Source organism: Panthera uncia, chromosome F2 (assembly GCF_023721935.1).
Source record: "Panthera uncia isolate 11264 chromosome F2, Puncia_PCG_1.0, whole genome shotgun sequence".
Classification (NCBI taxonomy): Eukaryota; Metazoa; Chordata; class Mammalia; order Carnivora; family Felidae; genus Panthera; species Panthera uncia.
The window spans coordinates 52,295,370-52,315,737 of record NC_064812.1 but is presented as its reverse complement, the minus strand read 5'-3'; positions in this window follow the sequence as shown (position 1 = coordinate 52,315,737).

Sequence of the window (20,368 nt, the reverse complement as noted above, 5' to 3'; positions counted from 1 at the left end):
AGAGGGCATTTTTTTGGGATGAGCACTGGGTGTTGTATGGAAACCAATGTGACAATAAATTTCATGAAAAAAAAAAAACAAAAAAAAGAGATGGGCTATGGCTTCAATAATGCTACACAAATCACCCCAGAATTCACAGGCTTTCAATTTAAAATACCTGTCTATTTTTCTCACTTCTGTATCTGTGGGTCTGCAGGAGCAGAACTGCTTCAGGCTGTGGGTCAGCCGGGTTTGACTCCGGATTTGTGTTGGGTGTACGTGTGCTTACGTATCTCATTTTGGGTGTGCTAGGGGTCTACTTTTGTCATGGCTATTGGAGTGCCCTGGAAGGTCACAGACACTTTTTAATGCCTCTGTTCATGTCATATCTACAAACAGTTCAAAGAAAGTCACATGGCCAAGCCCAATATAAATGGGGGTGAGGAAGCATCCTCAAAGTGGGAAGGACTGTTGAGACTACATGGCTAAGGGAATAGATTAATAATTTTATAATAGGGAAGGAGCAAAGAATTGAATACAATAATCCAATTTATCACAATACTGCACCACACTGCTTTCCTATTGAAATGTATCACAGTTTTGAAAGAGTCATTGTAACTATATTATCCATTGGTGGTGGTTTGGAAAGCTCTTTCTAAATGAAGAGCTGTATCACACAAAATATTAGATCTTAATACATGCTTGAAAAACTGATGCCACTGAATTTTCTAGTTAACTGGGAAGTGCAAAGGCACGTTGTCTACTTCTACTTCCATGTATTTCTCTTTGAAGAATATAAAGTTAAGTTTAAATGCTACCATCTGTGTCGAAGTTGGATCTCTTTGTAGTTCCTAGATGTATGTACTCCTCACCCCCTTCCCATAACTGCTTATTTCTTGTCCATGTGGATGTTTCTATAATAATGAACATTACCTCTTAAGCTTTTCTATATGAAAGGAAAGCACCGTGTTGGTTCATTAAAATCAAAAAACCAATACGATCCAACAAACTATTTTGCCCTGTACATACCAAAATACTTCTTTTGGTTGAGTGTTTGGTTTCATTTCAGATGGTTATAATGGCTTCATGCAGACAGTGTTTAGTTTGTAGAGACTGTGCACATTAGTAATGCTTATATGTTAATTAACCTTCAAACTATGTGATTTTGAAATCTTGTATGAGGTAAACGCTAATAACTCAATTGTTTTTTTTTTTTTTTTTTTTTGTACCTGCCAGGTGGAATTGTATTTATCAACATGCACTTGAAATCTGGGCATCCCTTCCTGAATAATCTTCCAGATGAGTCCCTAAATGTTTGCAAAAACCTTCAAAGATATTCTAAAAGCATTTTAAGGGAGAGTTGTAGCAGAGATTTTTGTTCTTTATTTGTATCTTTGGCTTTGTAAGGGGTCCTTTTCAAGGTGCACCACAGTGGAGCTAGAAGTAGTTCTAACAGAAGGTAGTGGTAGCTTCTTGCAGAGAGGAAGCTTAGTTTAGACATTTCACTTCTTTAACATTTCTTTCCAACCTTCTATCAAAAGCATCCATCGGGGGGCTGCTAAAGCACATGGGGAATATGCTGCAAAAAACTGTTCACCTTTGATAGCCAAGAGCAAAAGTCAGTCAAAGGTGACCTTTTCTCCTTTTATGTAGCTCAGCTGAGGGAGTTGCTTTTTGAACTTTGGCAACTTAGCCTCTTCAACCATACAGTCCTCTCAACAGCCAGTATACGATAGCCCAGCATGGGAGTTAATTGGTTCTCATTGTGAAAGCCTGCAAAGTTCACTTTGCAAAACACTCCACAGTTAGTGGTGGGAAACATTGCTTCCAAAAACTAGACAGCAGTTTTAGGGACCAAGAAATGGCTCTTCTGCTCATTCTGTTTGAACCTGTAGAGACAGCCTGTTTTAACTGCTCTGAGTGCTGGGCACTGAGCTAAGGGCTCCATGGGACAGCCTTATGAAGTGCGTGGTAGTATTCTTAGACCCATTTTATAGGCAAGGAATCTGAGGCTTAGAGAAATTACAGCTTGCTCAAGCTCACACAGCTGTTAAGTGGAGGGATCGGGCTTGGACTCTAAAATATGTTTGTAAGCACTTCAACTATCTAGCTCCTCTCATTGTGTCTTCGCAGTGGGTATGCCTCATACATGGGCAGATGTCCACCACACGTGACTAGATACCCTCATTTCGAAACTTTTTATATGGAATTGTGTGTGTGCCTGTGTTTCTGTACCAGGACTAATTTGAGGGAAAATGTGAGGCTTTGCTGATTTCCTGAAATGTTATTTCAAGGACAAAGATCTAGAAAAAGTGGAGTCACAGAGTAGAAAGAAAGAGCTTAAAGAAGCAAAGCACTTGGATTCTTATCCTGATTCCACCTTCCTGCAGGTGTGACCTTTGGAGAATCATCTTATGTATCTGAGACTCATTTTCCACATCCGTAAAGTGGAAATACTAATATTTCTTCTTTATGAGTCAATGAGACAACACATACTATAATATGAACCTAATAATAGTAGGATTCTACCGTTTTAGGTGACTTCCGTTTTCTATAATAAGATGTGTGTCTGTGCATTTGTGTATGTATGCATATGTGTGCATGGGTGTAGGGGAAAGGGGCGCATTGCTTTGACTAGTATGCAATGTGACTTTTATAAGTATTTTATAACAAATGATCCTGGTGTAGTTGAGGCATATTAAGGCATATTAAGAATAGGAAAACAGTGGAAAAAAGTAGTTACACCAGTGTTGGCCGGAATTTTTTTTTGGACCATAATTATATCAGACATACATTGATGCTTATGAGGTTCTAATATGATTACCTTGTAGTAGACCTCTTATTTGCCAACTTTAACACACTTTAAATTTTTCAAAATTAAATTATAATTAATTATAAATTATAAATTGTTTATTTTTCCCCTAAGTAAAAGAATGCCTCTTTTATATAAAATTTTATATTAGAAAGAGCAATAATGATACTAAATAAAACTTATATAGCCCTTTCCATGTATTTGACACTGTTAAACAACATGGCTTTTTGGATATTTCTAAGAGAAAGAAAAACTCAACTCTAACAAATTAGCAAACTACATATCAGCGAAATCCATACAGTTATGTAGCTCTAGACTAAAATTCTAAAAACTGCATGATATTATTTTTTAATTTGTTTGGGTACATATTATATTGGCATTCCCTGTAAAAAATATTCCCTTTCTCATTCAGATTCACAGCTTTGTGCATAAAGGACTCAGATCTGTTCCTTCCAGAGTATTGTTTGACTCTTGGAAGTAGAATAATTTGTTGGGCCATAGAATATACTGTAGATGGTTCTGGACTGAGATGCATTTAACAACACACTTCTGATACCCAGAGTATTCACTGAGCAGTCATGAATAGCTAAAAGAATTGAAGACAGATTCTAAGGTGTCTGCTGTTATAGGTTCTGGGAATCGAGTGGGGGATGAATCAGACATAATCCCACTTTTATGGAGTTTATGGTATTGTCAAATCAACTTTCACGGAGTTTCTCCTACATTTAGTTATGTAACTGACATTACATCTCTCTGAATAAAGGTAGCACAGCAGCCTGTGATTCAAGTTATCTGTATTATATTTTTAACTTCATCTTAATAATTCTGAGGTCTGACTTCCTGTTAAAGTAATAAGAATTATCATCTAGCCATGATTTTGGTTAATTTTCAGAGTTTCTGTGTATGCCAAAAAACTTCTTTCCTTAAGATTTCCAAGGCTGATTCGCATGCTGGACAGGTCATTTAATTTGGCATATTTTACTGGCCTTGACAAAACAGACCTACAAATATTACTAAGAATCCTTAGCACTGGGCAACTCTTCAATGATTCAGGATTTAGTTACTTATTCGATTTTTGGCAAGAGTTTCTAACATGTCAGCTGAACATATTTCCCATTCTGTGTTTTTGATCTCATAAAATCAGATTGCCCATACCTGTGTTTTTGATCCCATAATTTCTTCTTTCACATTTATAGCTGTTCCCTGGCCAGGTTTGGGTATCTGTCTGTTGCAGCTGATTCATGGGGACTCTGACTGGCCTCAGAAAGGACAGAGTGAAATTTCATAGAACACTTTGGCATGTCTTTCTCCACCATTTCTCATAGACTCTGGGCATAAATAACTTGTTAGGAACAGAATGTGCAGAAATATAAAGAGGAGTGGCTGATGAGGTAGTGAGTCAGGAGACATTATTAGATGTGGGCATCTGACAGAAGATTTAGGATGCCAAGGAGTTTGGAGTTGATCTGATAGCAGACAAGAAGACCTTGAGTATGGAAATAGTGTAATGAAAACTGCATCTTATATGAAGACCTTGCTCTAATGTCTTGGATGAGCTAACATGGGAAAAATATAGGAAGCAAGAACAAGTCATAATAATACGGACAGGTGATAATGAGGTTTTAATGATTATTTTAAGATTTTTTACGGCTTAAGTGGAATACAGCTGAAGGTAAAAATAGTATTTTTCTTCAACTTTTGAACACTTGGAAAACAGACAGATTTAGACAGTCTTGAGAAAACTTAAGTAATGAGTTTAATATTCTTCTAATTTTTATCTTCCTTTGAACATCCTGGATTTCTTTATGCTATGCCTGTGTCTTGATTATGCAGTCCCTGCCCTTAACTGATTTAGAAGTAATTTTAGGTTTTCTGTAATTTTTACTTGAAAGAGGAATTTTAGATACCCATATTAATATCTATCTCCCTATCATCTTTCCATAGCTATAAAATCATTTCAACATAACATAGAATTAATCTTTATCAGCAAAAATACAAATTATGAATTTACCTACTTATATGTTCTTCATCTTCGTCTGTTTGCTCATTCATTCAGCAAATATCTATCTTCTTAGGTACTTGTAATTAACATTGATAAAGAATTTCAGAAAGACTTTGAAGGGTAGATCAATGTGGGTTTTGACCTTGTATTTCTGAGTTCCCCTTAGAGCCCACTACTTCAAAATTCTTACGAGTAATCCCAAATAAGATGGTTGCAGCCATATATCTCACCTAGGTTATACTTAGGAACTGAAATAGATTAAAAACTGACTCAAAAAAAAGTTAGGTTTTGTTATCTCAAGTGGTGGTATATTCCTAGGGGGTTTTTGGTTTTTGTTTTTTGTTTTTTGCTAGACTCACATAATATGTTCATTAAAGAGGAGTAGTAAAACCCAGTTCTACTGTTGTTGTTTCATGTATACTTTCTAGATCTGAGCTAATATACCAGCTAATATACTCAAATGTGGCTGGTCTGAATTGACATGTAGTATGTATATACACTAGGTTTTGAATATTAATACAAAATAAACGAATGTAAAATATTAATAATTGTTGTACTGATTACATCTTGAAGTAATATTTTTGAAATATCTAGTTAAAAAGATACTATTAAAATTATTTCATCTGTTTGTTTTTTCTTTAGCTACTAGAAAATCTTAAACATATAGCTCACATATTTTTACATGACAGTATTAGTTTAAATATTCTTGCAAGTAGTTGCACAGATGAGTAGGCCTATGAAAATTCTATTTGCCAGATTTCCTTTTCCTTTGACTACAGTGAAATGCCACATTTGTTGGAGTCCACCTTCCCACAATCCTACCCCAGCGATCCCCCTTATCATTAAGTGAAAGAGCAGAAGCATCTGCTTGAAGTACAAATGTGTACTTCTGTGAACACCAAGCAGGTAAACACAGGAAGGAGAGGCAGCGATTCCCACTGTTTATAAAGACTCACTGATTTATTTTTAATTGACTTGTGCTTGCTCTGTCTTGCCAGATCTGTCTCAGTTCAACACATTTGAGGTCTGTGGCTATCCTTGAGGACAACCCAGTCTGCTAAGGGCCATCACATTTCACTAAACTCAATAAATCTTGGGCAAGGTACATTGATCTGCGTAATCTTGGTAATAAAAAAATCTGGGGCTATAGAGCTGTAGAGAGGAGAATCTTCCTTTTCTTCTTGTTTTTTTTTTTTTTAATTTTATTTTTTAATGTTTGCTTATTTTTGAGAGAGAGGGAGACAGAGTGTGAGCCAGGGAGCAGCAGAGAGAGAGGGAGACACAGAATCTGAAGCAGGCTCCAGGCTCCAAGCTGTCAGCACAGAGCCCGACGTGGGGCTCGAACTCACAAACCATGAGATCACGACCTGAGCCAAAGTCAGACACTTAACCGACTTAACCAACTGAGCCACCTAGGTGCCCTCCTCCTCCTCCTCCTCCTCCTCCTCCTTCTTCTTCTTCTTCTTCTTCTTTTTGGACTTCAAATTTATTTCAGTTGCTCTTACCTGCTAAGATACATGTTTGGGACAGTCAATGCTTTCCTAGGGTAGATCAATTGTAGACTCAATCTCCAACTCTATCCCAGACTATGGTATCGCGGGTTGGTATTGTAGAAAGGTTGGGCTGATCTTGATGACCTCATTATTGAAAGAATAGAAAACTATTATTGAATGCTTATTATGTGCCAGACACTGAGGGCTAGTTACAATCATCCTTTCAATGAATATTTATTTCAAGCTTATGAGAATGTTTTTTAATATTCCCATTTTATAGCAAAAAACCCCCTGAGTATCAGAGAGGTTCCCTAACTATCAGTGATGGAGCCTCAATTTGATATCAACTATTTTTAACTCTGTTCATGATTTTTCATGTTACCATTTTGCTAGTAATGCATTTCCTATTTAATTAGATGTTTATCATCAGTTTATTAATAGACCATTTTATGTTTTTTTTATTATTTGCATTTCTTTCCCTACTATAGTTAAAATTAAGAAAAAATAATATTTTCTTACCTTATATTGTCTCATAACTACTTTTTAAATAATATCACTTGTAATTTACCCACACTTCATTAAATTTGGTCTCCAAAATTGACTTTTAATTATCTTCAACATCTGCTGATTATTTGTAAACTTTAAAAATAATGGCTAACAGGTATATATGGTTTTAACTACATGCCAGAAACAGTTTTCAAGACTTTATATATATCGTTTCATTTAATTACCTGCCAGGCACTATGATGCAGGTATGATTATTATCCCTATTTTACAAATAAGGAAACTGAGGCAATGGAGGTTAATGATTACTAAGTAGAAGAGCCAGAATCAAGCCCAGGTAACCTACTTCCAGAGTGTACATGCTAAACTTCTATGCTATCTTGCTCTTTCCTAATTAGCAGGCTACCTAATCTTACATTTTTTTCTTCAGGAATATTTCAACTTAATGCCAGTTTCCATTTCCCACAAAAAATAATAAGACCAATCAGAGGAACATTGTCAGAGAGGAACTGAATTTAAGTATTTAAATTTTGAAACAAAAACAAATATTTAAATTATCTTTGGTGTTTTGCTTCTTTTGCATATATATTTTGTGAATTATATATATATTCTACTATAGGTATTCAGTAAGCATTCAAATTCAGTTCACATTTACCTAATGTTGACTGAAAGTAATGATAAAACTATTGAGGGATTCTTGGGCTTTGCCAGTGTTTGGTATTTGCATCTTTCTCTGGGTCTCTGATCTTTTCAGATCAAAAGGCGAAACAGAATTTAAGTACTAGAAAGACAGAATCATCAGGCCCAGTCTCTGCCAAGCCTAAACACACCAGTGACCATGATGTGCCAAGAGTCTCATCTAAACTGCTAAGATGTCTTAGGGTTGAAAAGACCAAAAGGGAAGGAATATGGCAGGATATTCTGAGTGGGCAGAGGGTACAGAGGGATTCTTCTCAAGGAGAATCAGGTTGAATTTCCAGTTCTTTTTAAAGACACGTGGACCATATTTGCAGGGATATCTCATGCAGTACGCATTCAGTTGACTAGTTTTGCTTACTTTGAGCCTAGTTCTTCTCTCTGTTCTAATTCTTGTGATATAGTGGACACTCAAAATGTGCATCAGATCAGCTGTATCTTTGAGTAGAGATTTGCCTTGAGCTCCATTGCCTTTAGCATCATAAAATGTAGCTCAAAGTTTATTAAGGCTTTCAGAGGTTGGGCTCCTGGGTGGCTCAGTTGGGTAAGCATACTACTTTGGCTCAGGTCATGATTTCGCTGTGGTTCGCTGGTTTGAGTCCCGCATCTGGCTCTGTGTTGACAGCTCGGAGCCTGGAACCTGCTTTGGATTCTACGTCCCTCTCTGCCCCTGCCCCACTCACGCTGTCTCTCTCTCTCTCAAAAATAAATAAAACATTAAAAACCATTAAAAAAAATAGGCTTTCAGGGGCCTAAGAACTTTGTTTCCAAAGTGTACAGTAAATTACACAGAAAGTGGTCCTTAATTTTTCTGATCTGATTCTGGAAATAATTTCCTGTGTGTTTTCTCCCATTGTTCTGAAAGTATGTGGAAAATGGTGCAGAATTTAACAGATGAAAGGATTTAGTGTATAGTCTATCTCCTCAATGTTTTTGTGCTTTGAAATGTCTTAACATTACATCTACTCCAGATTCTGAAGTGTGATATATAAAATTTTAATTTAAATGTAACAGCCCTCTCATTTGACTTTCTTTCTATTGTGAGTATGTGTTTGAAGAAGGCAAAGGCAAGACAGATTAAAGTATATCTTGTTCTGAAATTTGATTGTCATGTTGATAATGAAAATCAGCCTGGGGTCTTCTGTATTTGTTGGAGAATGGAAGGTCTAATTGCCAATTTGATTTCCCTGATGATTCAAAAGATACTTCAGGTTTAAAACATTTATGCTGATTTGCCCCTGTTTCTGGGGTTCAAGTTGTTCTTTTAGGTTATTTTTTCTATTCATTGAAGTCTCCACTAAACATTTGGAAGTGTATGTACTAGGTAGCTATAATCTCTTCACTTTTATGCATCTTCAGAACAAGATTATACATCAAGCTTAATTAACTGAAAACAGTCAGAAAGCATTCAGTCTGTAGAATGGCTGTAGTACACCAACATTCCACTGAATTCTGAAACTTCAGAATGTCTGTGCAAACAGGCAAACTCATTCCAAAATATAGAATAAATTACTGCATTCTTTCTCTTTTCTTTCCTCCTGAAGACTTCCATATCAATTCTTTGTTTGTTTTGAATCTTAAAATATTTGCCCACTGCACCTTGAAATGATCTAATCCTTTACAGTGACCTGCAAGGCTCTCTGATCTGGCCCATGTCTGCCTCTTAGAACTTACCTCTGTGATTTCCCCAATCACTCACTCTGTTCAACACACCGGCCCACTTTCTGTTCCCTAAATGTGCCGAGCTATTTCCTGACTCAGTGTCTTGGCATTGGTTATTTTTTCTACACAAAATGTTTTTCCTTAGATTTTTTTTAAAAAGTTTATTTATTTAGTTTGAGAGAGACAGAAAGAGCGTGAGCACGGGAGGGACGGAGAGAGAGAGAGAGTGAGAGAGAATCCCAAGCAGGCTCTGTGCTGTCAGCACAGAGCCCAACTCGGGGCTCCATCTTAGGAACTGCGAGATCCTGACCTGAGTCAAAATCAAGGGCACTTAACTGACTGAGCCACCCAGGTGCCCCTTCCCTTAGATCTTTTAATGCCTGAGTCCTTCTTACCAATCATGTTTCAGCTCAAATATTACTTTCTCAGGGGATTATATCTCTACACCCACTTTAAAGTAACTGCCCTCCCTACTACAGATCACTTTGTTATTGAAAATGATCTTGCTTATTTATTCTTCTCCCCTTGCTGTCTTCTCCTCATTATATTAGGTTCCATGAGGTCAAGGTGCTTATAATTTATGTTAATCTTTATGTTTCTAGCTTCTAGAATACTTCCATAGAATAAGTGCTCAGTAAATACTTGAGGGAATGAATGGGTAGAGTAGTCACAACACAATTTACACTTTACAGAGTGACTATGTGGATCAGCTTTGTGTTTGGGCAGGATTTGTGCAAAGGTCATAAAATAGCTTTCATCAACGGAGACAAAAGGAAAAAAATGGCTTTTGAAAGGACTGCATTCGTTATGTGAATGAGGAGCTGACAAGAGTGTTCTTGAAGAAGTAATAATTCACAAAACAGTGAATTTTCAAAGAGCAAAAGGAGACTTAGCATTAGTTATGTGGTAGTGCCTCTGAAAATTAAAGATGAAATGAAATTAGACTAATTGCATGAGGGAGTTTCTTTGTGTGACTGTAATCATTATTTGGAATCACCTATACCCCAAATCTATCTTCCTAGATTTCAGGAAGAGAAAGACAATTACTCGGGCACAAATGCATTTTATTCCTTTCTTACTGCAGAGCTTCAGTGCTTCTAGTTTGATAAATTGCCTAAACTACCTGGCTGGCTTGAAGGGAAAGTTATGTTTTTACATTTATATTAAACAAAAAACTCGTGCTTTAAAAATAAATCATCACATCTGATGGTATTGCCTCTCTTTCATTTGTTTGCTATCAAGTGTGAGTTAAAGGTTACGTGCAGAACAATCCCAAGGGTGCAATTTACACTTCCAGGTAGCAGTAAAGCCCTGTAACCAATAACCATCACAAACAGAGGAGCTGTCAGAGACCAAATTCATTGCTCCTATTCCCAGAGTCCTTTTGTTTTTGGAAGACACTGAAATATGTCCTCTTTTCTTAGCCTACGAGAATTTCAAAGATGTCCTTTGACCTATCTTTTGACACTGTACAATAAATATAGGAAAAACTCCAACACCTCCTTAAGATTACAGTTTGGAGGAAGGGGAGTGGGCATACAGAAATTATACTGCATGACAATAACTTTATTGTCTAAGAGCTTAAAAATTTTGGTGCAGGGCATAGAATAAGGTCATGGGCGACTGGGCATGCTTTTTGGTGACCAACTTCCTCTTGTTACAAGTTTTCCCTGGGAAAATAATATAAACATGATATACATTAGGTTGACATTATCCTGCCTAACACATACTGCTGTTACTGGCTTGGTGCTGGTGGCTCCCAGGGCCCATTATTGCCACATACATTGAAGTTCATGATGAACCTTTCAGCCTTTTCTTCAAACTTTTACTTTTCTAGTCTTTCTAAGTGACTGCAGTAATAAATATTCAACTTTGTAGCTGTGTGACTTTCAAAATTCCTTTAATTTTTCTGTGCCTAAGTATTCTCATTTGTAGAACATTGCCACTGAGGGCATTATCAAGATCTTTCCCAGCTCTAAAATATAAAGACTTTTCCTCATGAACCAGTGCTTTCTGGCAAGATATTGGTAATATAAATATATGTGACCTATATTTTGTCATTTTTATTCAGAAAGAAGTGGATTAACTTTTTTGAAACTTTATATTTCCAGCTTCTAGAATACTTCCATAGAATAAGTGCTCAGTAAATACTTTTAAATTCATAACTTTTATGAATAGTCTTTACTAATTTAAAGAAGGCATTCAGGATAAATGCATTATATTGTAGCAAGGATTCTATCTTGAGCATAAGCTGGCATTTCAATGTGGCAAACAGAAGTGGGGCAAGGGCCAATGTGGGAGACGTCTGATTATATTAATTGAGGAAGTGAAATGAACCTTTGGAAAGAACTGGCCCTGTGGACATGCATCAGGGAAGTAACTTCTCCCAGAAACAAACTATGGCATCAGAGGAAAGAGCTTATTCTGAAGGCAGTTTGCAAATTCTCTTTGATCCCATTCCTGATCCATGGACATATATGTACATGTCTGTGTTAAGAATAAAAAGCACTATAATGATGGGTGGCTCAGTTGGTTAAGCATCCGACTTCGGCTCAGGTCATGATCTCATGGTTCATGGGTTTGATCCCTGTGTCGTGCTCTGTGCTGACAGCTCCGAGCCTGGAGCCTGCTTCAGATTCTGTGTCTCCCTCTCTCTGCTTCTCCCCTGCTTGCTCTCTCTCTCTCTCTATCAAAAATAAACATTTTTTTAAAAGCATTATAATGAAAAATAGACTTGTTTCATGAAAATATGTAGACTATTGTGGCATAGGTCCCCCAAACTGCCCCCACCAAGTATGACAAAGAGGGTGGCTTACTTCCTCCCCTCTATTACCATGGCAGTAAACTTTGAGGGCTTTATAATTTGATCATGTTTTCTACCAAGAGATGGGAGAGAAGAACTAACACCAAGTGAGAATGGATTTCCTCATGAGAATATGGAAAACATCTGGGAATTCTTCAACTACCTCAGGTTGGCTCTGGGAAACTTTTCAATGGGTGGAAGTTCAGCCTTGGCAAATAGTCCTAGAGCCAGTGAAATTTCAGTTATTACAATTAATCTGGCCTCAACAGAACATTGTAGAAGCTCAGAATTCTAATACATACATGAAGCCTGCTTGCCAAAAATGTGGAGCTAGGAATTTAATGTGATCTGGTGTTTGTTCCAAGCTGAGATATACAGATGTTTGAAGAAAATCTTTAGATTCTCATCATTTAAATATTAAGTTTTCAGCCAACAGAAATTGTTGTTCAGTCCTTTTAGCAATAATTGCATAAATGATTGGCCAGAGTAGTATAGCATCTAAAATATATGAAAATTACTTATGAAATATACATTAGAGCAGATGGCTATGAGGAGAGCCAATTGGACAGAATAAAAAAAATACAAATTAAGAAATTCACAGTTAATTAAAGAAGATTAAGGGTACTTACAGGGACCATAAAGACCTAGGGACCTTCTCAAACAAAGGATTAGTATGTTGGTGCTATGCCATGCTCCCCTCTCCAATGTGTTGCTAATGAAAGGACAGTGATGTGTAGAACAGATGAAAAGACTTCATTAGAATGCTATCTTCAATAACCCAAATCCCTTGATTCAACATACAAGGATAGAGTGTCATAAATTCTTGTGTAATTTGGTCTGGGTATTTCCTCTCTTTTATTCTGCTATATGCATTCGGATCCCATTAACTTTTAAAAGGACTTTCATGCACAGACGATAATAGGCACATTTAGTGGGCACAATGACTTAGTGGACTTTATAGTCTTCGACTCTGTGAAGCACTGCTTTGCAGAATGTTAATTCTCAAGGGCTTTGCCCTTAGCAGGCACTCTTCAATCAATATTTATAGAATGAATGAAGGGGGTTGTTCAGGGAGAAAAACAAACTGTTTCTTCCTAGATTTAAAAGTACTTAACACATATTTCAAGGGTCATCTGCTAAATCCTATCCGTTTTTCAAGATTCACCACAGATTAACGTTTATAGTCATCATCTACTCAGTCGTTCAATTATTCATTCATCCATTTATTTATTCATTCAACTAGTCAACATTTATCGAATACCTGTGGGGTGCTAGCTGTTTTGTTTGATGCTGATTAATAAAACATGCTCTTTATCCTTGATGGACTCACTGTTTAGAGAAGCAACTGAACATGTAAATTATTTACATAGTATAATGAGAAAATGGCTATAATAAAAATATGTACAAATTTTAGGTGAGCATAAGAGAAGAAATTCTCTCTACTTGATTGGGGTGAAAGGGAGGGAAGTTTCATGAAAGGTACAGAGATGATAACTTCTAATCTGAATCTGAAATAGGACTTTGCAAGCTATGACCTGCAGACCAAATCTGTTCATGTCTGCTTCTGTAAATAAAGTTTTGTAAGAACACAGCTGTACCCATTCAGTTAACACAGTGTCTTTGCCTACTTTCATGCTACATAACAGCAGAGTTGGGTAGTTGTTATGATAGTTACAGTATGACTGGCAAAGCCAAAAATACTTACTCTCTGGTCCTTTATGGAAAATGTTTGTTGACACCTGGTGTAATAAAGTTTGGCTTTCCAGGGACCAAGGTTAGAAAAGGTGGCATGTCTAGAGGCTTAGGGATATGATAAGAGAACATGGATAATTAGAATAAAGACTAAGTGTTCAGGAGAGAACAAGCAGGTCTCTTTGGTAAGTGTAACAGAGGAATAAAGGTAGAAAGGTAGTTTGAACCAAAAGTATAGAAGATTTTAAATGTTGGTGACACTTCTTTTTTTTTTTTAACTTTTTTTTTTTAACTTTTTAAAATTTATTTTTGAGACAGAGAGAGACAGAGCATGAATGGGGAGGGGCAGAGAGAGAGGGAGACACAGAATTGGAAGCAGGCTCCAGGCTCCGAGCCATCAGCCCAGAGCCTGATGCGGGGCTCGAACTCACAGACCGTGAGATCGTGACCTGAGCCGAAGTCGGACGCCCAACCAACTGAGCCACCCAGGCGCCCCGTGGTGACACTTCTTAAACCATAAGGTGAACACAACACTGACTTCTGGGGAGTGTTTATAGTTCTCCAACTCAGCTTTTATTTTTTTATTTTATTTTATTTTTTTTATTTTTCAATATATGAAGTTTATTGTCAAATTGGTTTCCATATAACACCCAGTGCTCATCCCAAAAGGTGCCCTCCTCAATACCCATCACCCACCCTCCCCTCCCTCCCACCCCCCATCAACCCTCAGTTTGTTCTCAGTTTTTAAGAGTCTCTTATGCTTTGGCTCTCTTCCACTCTAACCTCTTTTTTTTTTTTTTTCCTTCCCCTCCCCCATGGGTTTCTGTTAAGTTTCTCAGGATCCACATAAGAGTGAAACCATATGGTATCTGTCTTTCTCTGTATGGCTTATTTCACTTAGCATCACACTCTCCAGTTCCATCCATGTTGCTACAAAGGGCCATATTTCATTTTTTCTCATTGCCACATAGTACCCCATTGTGTATATAAACCACAATTTCTTTATCCATTCATCATCCAACTCAGCTTTTAAGGGGGAAATGCCCTACTTGAGAGCAGTTTCCAAAAAAAAAAAAAAAAAAAAAAGCTTTCTCTTCAGGAAAAGAGAATATGATAGAGTCATATTCTGTATTCTTTAGCTCACCTTTGGGATTATGCATATTTGGAATGCCTTGCAATAGGTATGGAAAGATAGGCCTAGGATTGTCTGCCAGCATGGGAGGGGTTTCTTGCCAAGGGAAATCCATTTCAGAACCAAAATCTAGCCCAGGTTTAAGGAGGCATCATCTAGGCCACTTAAATTGGTCTAGCCTGGATGAAGTCCTTGCAATTTATTTATTTATTTATTTTTAATTTTTTTAACATTTATTTATTTTTGAGACAGAGAGAGACAGAGCATGAACGGGGGAGGGTCAGAGAGAGGGAGACACAGAATCTGAAACAGGCTCCAGGCTCTGAGCTGTCAGCACAGAGCCCGACGCGGGGCTCGAACTCACAGACCGCGAGATCACGACCTGAGCCGAAGTCGGCCGCTTAACCGACTGAGCCACCCAGGCGCCCCAGTCCTTGCAATTTAAAAGAAAGCCAGCTCAGTTCATCATATGAGGGTTTGGGGCCAAACCTTGAGTAGAAACAAGTTTGAGGATATAGGATTTGGGAGTCCTAGCTTTTACCTATCTGTTACCACTTTTCACTTTAGAGGCATAAATGTAATAGTGACAAGTGACCTGAGGATATGTGCTCGCAGTACCCTCCAAACAAATGGTAGCTGAATCTAGGAGAGTAGATTCAAAACCAGTTAGTATATCAGAATCAACTGGGGGCTTCTTAAAAGTAGGGGCTGTACCCCAGACCTGATTCAGAATTTCTGGGCAGAGACCCCTGAAATCTTTAACTTTTAAAAAAGCCATCATCATCATCATCATCCTCATCATCATCATCATCATCATCATCCAACCATTTTGATACAACATTTGGGAACCACTCATCTCCAAGGCAGTGTCTTTTCAGCATCACTCAGTCAACACTTTTGTCTTGTCACACAACACTAGACTTTTCCTATGTGTATGCTTAACGGCATGACTAATGGATAGTCTAAGGAAATGTGTTTATTTGATAACCACTAACTCTAAGAGTCCCTGGAAGTTTTAATTAGGGAGTGATATGAACTAGGAAGTGATATGTTTTAAGATGGTTATTAATATGGTGAAGTTGCATTGGTGGATTGGTGAGAACAAATGGTTATGCATAAATACAAGCCATAGAGTTGGACTTAATTTGGACATCATTTTAATTTAAAGCTTGTATCCATACAATATTTCTTCCACAGATTTCCTAACTGATGAGTGTTAGAGAAAATCTGAAGTCTTTTAGGAAACCTCACTGCTGCTCGTGGAAGACTCCTAGAAAATGGTGATAGAAATCTTTCTTACACCAAGCCAAAGCATGCCCCTGTATTTTCCACTCAGTGATTGCAATTAAATTAAGTTAAAACAATACTGAAGGAAATCAATGTCTTCTATTTTAATTCACTAATTATACTTGCCAGTCTTTTCTTTTCGAAACTAAAATGGCCTTGTTTTTGCAAATAAACCTCAAAGAACATGGTTTTCAAATTTCTTACTTGATACATGACCTTTTGAAGATACTTTAGATCAGCGTTTCCCAAAGCTCACCCTTCGTGATACTACTTCTGAGAGGTACGTTTTTAAAAGGTATCCCATGGTCATATTCGTCTGTGAAAGGCTGAAAACCATCCCTTCTTAGAGCTTCACTGTACACACTAGCATAGGCATTTCCCAAGGGAACTTGGGTTAAAGAAAACTGTCTTTGAAATGGCAGATGTTGGTATTTTTCAAACTTAATTGATCACAGTAGCCTTATTTTCTGTGACATATTAATATTCCATTGAATGCATTTTGGGAAGTACTGTTGTGCGTTACCAGCATCCCTCTTTAAATGTCAGGTATAGGGAAGAAAATGCAACATTCCAAATGCCAACTTATATGTGCTGGATTCAGACTTTTTTTCTTTCAAAGATGTGAACACTGTGTTCTTCTTTTGAAATAGTCTTTGTAGTATAGCCCATAACCACATCAGCCTTTTTTGGTATTTGCACTGTCCTGCTGATTCATTGAAATTTTGGTCAACTAATGTCATTAAGGCTTCTTACATTGAATGCTGTCAAATTAGTTTGTTCTTAGCCTCCCTACTGCGTGGTTAAAATAATAGTAATAATAATAGGGGCGCCTGGGTGGCTCAGTGGGTTGAGCATCTGACTTCATTCAGCTCAGGTCAGGATCTCGTGGTTCGTGAGTTTGAACCCACATCAGGCTCACTGCTGTCAGTGCAGAGCCCACTTAGGATCCTCTGCCCTCCTCTCTCTCTGCCCCTCCCTCACTCACACTCTCTTAAAAATAAATAAAACAGGGGCGCCTGGGTGGCGTAGTCGGTTAAGCATCCGACTTCAGCCAGGTCACGATCTCGCGGTCCGTGAGTTCGAGCCCCACGTCAGGCTCTGGGCTGATGGCTTGGAGCCTGGAGCCTGTTTCCGATTCTGTGTCTCCCTCTCTCTGCCCCTCCCCCGTTCATGCTCTGTCTCTCTCTGTCCCAAAAATAAAAATAAAAAACGTTGAAAAAAAAAATTAAAAAAATAAATAAAACATAAATTTTTTAAAAAAATAATAAAAATGAGAAAGTGTACACATTCCTATTAAAATTTGATTCACTTTTACCCCAAAATTTCATTTCTGAGAAGTTATTTTAAGTCTTGACATGTTGAGCTGCTCCTTTCAGGTATATTTCATCTGAAAAATTGTTAAGTATGTCTCTTGTATGCTTTAATCCCAATGGAAGTCTAAAGTTGAAGTCATGGTTTATGTTTGGACGTTTGTTTCTCTTAGACACTGATGTGGTTTTCAGCACTCTTTGGATACAGTTGCTCAACTTGTTGCATGTCCACTTAACCACAGATACTTCGTGCTCATTTTTCTAGAGGATTCCCAGTTGATTGCACAAGATGTCAATGTCTGGCTGCAGTTGGTGCATTACATCATATCACTCTTAACTCTAGCCTCTCATGGGAGTGGCTTTTTCTATACTCTAGTTCACGTCACCCCAGCCCTTTGGCCTTCATCCCTTTTTGGTATTCCTGACAGAGATTCCAGAGATTATGTCTGGGCCAATAAAAGGAATTAACATTTGTCTTGCTTTATTACTACTCTATGTTTAGTGTCTGTAATGATGTAAGATGATTATGTGGAGAGAATTTTTCATTTATACTTTTTACATTCAAGTAAGGATGTATGTCGATTTAAAAATTTTTTTAATGTTTATTTTTGAGAGGCGGGGGGGGAGGGGCAGAGAGAGAGGGAGACACAGAATTGAAGCAGGCTCCAGGCTCCAAGCTGTCAGCACAGAGCCCGACATGGGGCTCAAACCCATGAACCATTAGATCATGACCTGAGCTGAAGGTGGACGCTTAACCAACTGAGCCACCTGGACACCCCAATATGTATGTTGATTTAGAAAGAGGCAGCAGGCACAGTGATTGTTGAAACTCTAAGTTGAGTATCTGCTAGTTTTAAATCCATCTTGTGTGAGATATGTGTGCTAAACCACTTTGCAAATGAAAGTCACTATACAATTGTAGACATTACTATATCTTAATTTTAAGTAATTACAGAAGTAATAATTGTTGGGATGAGTACTGGGTGTTATGGGATGAATCACTGGGTTCTACTCCTGAAACCAATGCTACTCTGTATGTTAAGTAACTTAAATTTAAACAAATAAATTTTAAAAAAAGTAATTCAAATTCTCTCTCCTTCTGTCATCAGTAGACACAGGCATAGGAAGGGTAGGGGCTGCAATTTACTTGTGATGAAACCTTTCTCCTGAAGGCATGGTACAAAACAAGAAGCATTATTGGAGTTCTTTCTGATCCCGAGTTTCATACGTGACTCGGAGTGGATATGGAGCTAAGGTGTTAGTTTTCTTTGTATTTACGGGAACTCTTTGATCTCTGGGCCTTAAAGTTGCATGTAGTTGTAGGTGAATGTAACCCCAGACTATTTTACTTAGGGCAAAAATTGCCTTTTAGGGTCACTGCTGACCATTCACTATACCTTGTAAAGATGCCAATGACCCACTCTAAAAAGGTGGAATGTCCGCTGCATTGTCAGATGCAGAAGTTATCTTTCCAGTCTCAGCCATCTTGCATTATTGATGTGTGAATATTATGAGAAGAAAATGCTGATGAAAAAGGTTGTTTAAGTTAAAGAAAAATCTATTTAAACTTCTCTACACAGAAGTAAATTACAGGCTTTCAGGCTGAGGCAGAACCTGTCTATTTATCGGCTTAAACTGTAGTCCATAGGGAAGATGGAAAGACCCTTGAGGACTTCAAGTGAAAGTCATCCTCTCACAAGATGATTTCTTAGAATCTTTTTATTAACTCTGTCCCTTAACATTACTAAGGATTTTTCTTTCAGAAGGAGTAGAATTTTTAAAAAGCTGAATATTACTCTGAGAATCCATATGTATGTATCAGCTGCATTTAAATATTGTTCCTTGAATACAGAACGGGATAGAAGTCTCCATTGTTGGAATAAATGAATGCCGTGTTATTAAATATGGCAGATTTTTAGAGATGGAATTCTGCTAATGTTTTCAGCAGTGTTTTGTGAGATAATTCCCTGATGTGGGTAATTTGTAGCTAGAAGGAAAAGGAACATAAGAGTTGAAAGCCTAGAGAGTAACTGATGCATTGGACTCCCCAGCCTACATGGGAAACTGTGACTCTCAGATGTTAGTGGCACTGGACTCAGTGCTTTCTTTCTTATGCTCCAGACGTATTCATGCTGAGGAATGCATCCATACATCTTTGCCTTTGTGCAACTGGAGTCTAGCCTTGCAGAGCTAAGTATACAAATTAAGAATAATTTATCAGAATATGATTCAGCATTACTGCAACTATAAAGTTGGTCAAAATCATGGATTTTGATGAAAACAGGTAAAGTAATTATAATTATTTCAAGTGATTTTGTCTCAGAGGAGCATGTTTATGGTAGATGAGATGTTGCAGCAAGCAGAGACATTGGCTTGATTTTGAAGATTACATAAGTGACTAATCTGATACTGATTCCTAAAGGAACAGTATCCCATAGTGAGGATGACTTCATTAGGTTGAAATGTTAAATGGATCAATATAAAATATAATCATGGAAACTGTCTTGTTAATTACCAACAAGGAGAATCAGGAAGTAATATCCAGGACAATCTCAAACTGAATGACTTAACTTTTAAAGGTTGAAAACAGATTGTATTACTGGTTATCCATAAATAAACTAAGATAGTAAAGAGCAGAATTTTATTTATTTTATTTTATTTTTTTTAATATATGAAATTTATTGTCAAATTGGTTTCCATACAACACCCAGTGCTCATCCCAAAAGATGCCCTCTTCAATACCCATCACCTACCCTCCTCTCCCTCCCACCTTCCATCAACCCTCAGTTTGTTCTCAGTTTAAAGAGCAGAATTTTAAAAAGGTAGTTTGGGGGAGGCAAGGGAGAAAGGGCAAGGGTGATAGTGTTACAAAAAGGAGCAGTTGGGATCTGTTGTTCTGTTACCATTATACTAGTACCTTCCTTAAACTGGAGATGGTTCTTGAGTCAGAGATGGATGGAATGTTAAGGTGGCTGTCCCATAAATGCTTATCATCC